The following is a 2090-nucleotide window of genomic DNA, read 5'->3' as shown; positions in this document are numbered from 1 at the left end:
CATAATTGTCTGAAAGCAGCTTGTGGATGTAAGCCCCTGCTTGGAGCTGAAGCAGCAAGGCAGGTGTTGCCAGGTCTCTTTGGCCCTACGTGGTCAGAACAGTACCGTTACAACTCATTGGAAAACCTCCCTGGGTTGTAATTTCGTTACAGCATTAAAACACACCAGTGGCAGAGGCATCCCAGGGACTGTGTAATTCGAAAAAGACACATTCCAGGAATTGCTTTTAGGGTTTGCTGTTTTCCTTTTTCTTTTGAAAGAAAACCTGGTCTTAATGGTTTCAATTCTTTTTCACCCATCTGCAACCTTAGGATGATGCGGAGTTCTAAGTACGGGCAGAAAACAATTGGGAAGGGGACATGAAATGTATATTTTTATGTACTAAAATAAGTATAAATCCAGGCTACAAGAAATGGACTGCAAAGAATTGCATGGAGCTAATTCTACCCAGGGAGGGAAGGAGCCCACAGGTTCACTCACCCAGCTTATAAAATCAGTGCAATCTCTCACTGGGAGTCATTTGCTTCTAAATGACTGTTGCCTGACTATCCTTCTGAAGCACATCCTACATCTTCCAGGTGGAAACTGATACAAGTCTAAAAGCTTGCCTGCATGTAGCCTGCTTGTCTTCATCCAGAGAAGAAACACGGCCTCCCAAACATGAAACTAGAATCCAGGACGTCCAATATTCTTGGTACTGGAAGAAGTCAGAAGCTAAGAGTTTGCTGGGTGATATTGGGAAAGGCTTTTCCAGCTCCAGCCTGCCTCCTTCTGTGATAGCTGGAAAGAAATGTTTCACATAACTCAACCCACACTGTTTTAAGAAGTCAATCCAGGAAGATATTTGAGGTTTTGATAGTTTTCCAAAGGCAAGGCAGGATATTTTTCTTTCTAAATCTGGAAGATGTCTCCTGGGACAGGAACATGACTTCCAAGGAGGCTCTTGAACCAGTTATACTTCATGCACTTTCATACGACTTCCCTGCAAATCCTGAAGCTCCAGGCACTTTTCCATAAGACCTGTTACCTGCAACCCACAGGTTTGCCTGAGCTCCTCATGCCCTAGAGAACCATTCACAACCCATCAATTTAACCTTGCTGAGGAAATTAGGATGTATCTGCACACACTGCAGGGCTGGTACCACCACTTGCCCACACATCAAATGCCCCATGTCTCTTGATGAAGAGCTCCACTGTTCTGACATGAGAAGAGCAGCATCCCTGGAGAGATGATGCTGACAGACAGGCCAAATTAACATGTTTTTATGATAAGGCTTCTGTCCTGTGGAAATCTCATGAACAGTAACAGCATGACTTAGAGGAACAGTGGAGGAACAGAGGGGGGGTGGAACGCCTAGACTCTGGGGGGTCGGGAGCGTGCTGGGCTTGTCGCTATGTCTGAGGCTGTGTTTCAGAAGGCTGCCGAGGAGGTGAAGAAGCTCAAGTCCCAGCCCACGGACCAGGAGATGCTCGATGTCTACAGCCTCTATAAACAGGCTACGGTGGGCGACGTGAACATGGACCGCCCTGGCATGCTGGACTTCAAAGGCAAAGCAAAGTGGGATGCCTGGAATGCATTGAAAGGAATGTCCAAAGAAGATGCAATGAGAGCTTACATAGCAAAAGTGGAAGAGCTAAAGGGCAAATATGGCATCTGAGGACTGGATATAGCAGCAACTTTCACACCTGAAACATGCCTTATTTCTAATACTGTGGAAAAATGGTTTCTGAGAATAATGAATAATTTTAAATACCTAGTATACTGTAGTCGGTTACACTCATGCCTGTAGTTCAGGAGAAGTTGTGTACCCACCTAATGTACTGACACGGTATAAATTCCTTCTGGGAACAAAATCTGGAACTCATTAAAGTGCATTTGGTACTTTAAAAGTTTTTTTTTGGTGACAGAACACTGGAACAGGCTGCCCAGGGGGGTTGTGGAGTCTCCTTCTCTGGAGACATTCAAAACCCGCCTGGACACATTCCTGTGTGACCTTATCTAGGTGTTCCTGCTCTGGCAGGGGGATTGGACTAGATGATCTTTTGAGGTCCCTTCCAATCTCTAGCATACTGTGATACTGTGAACAGGA

The 2090-nt window shown here is 45.4% G+C and overlaps 1 pseudogene across 1 annotated transcript; it reads left to right on the top strand.

Moving 5' to 3' along the window:
- Positions 1-1394: 1394 nt before the first annotated feature.
- On the top strand, positions 1395-1658 carry LOC308226590 (acyl-CoA-binding protein pseudogene; annotated as a pseudogene). Its single transcript has one exon. The product of its transcript is annotated as an acyl-CoA-binding protein pseudogene (transcript).
- The last annotated feature ends 432 nt before the right edge of the window (positions 1659-2090 follow it).

Source organism: Psittacula echo (genome assembly GCF_963264785.1).
Source record: "Psittacula echo genome assembly, chromosome: 1".
NCBI lineage: Eukaryota > Metazoa > Chordata > Aves > Psittaciformes > Psittacidae > Psittacula > Psittacula echo.
This window is presented reverse-complemented; position numbering and strand designations above follow the sequence as displayed.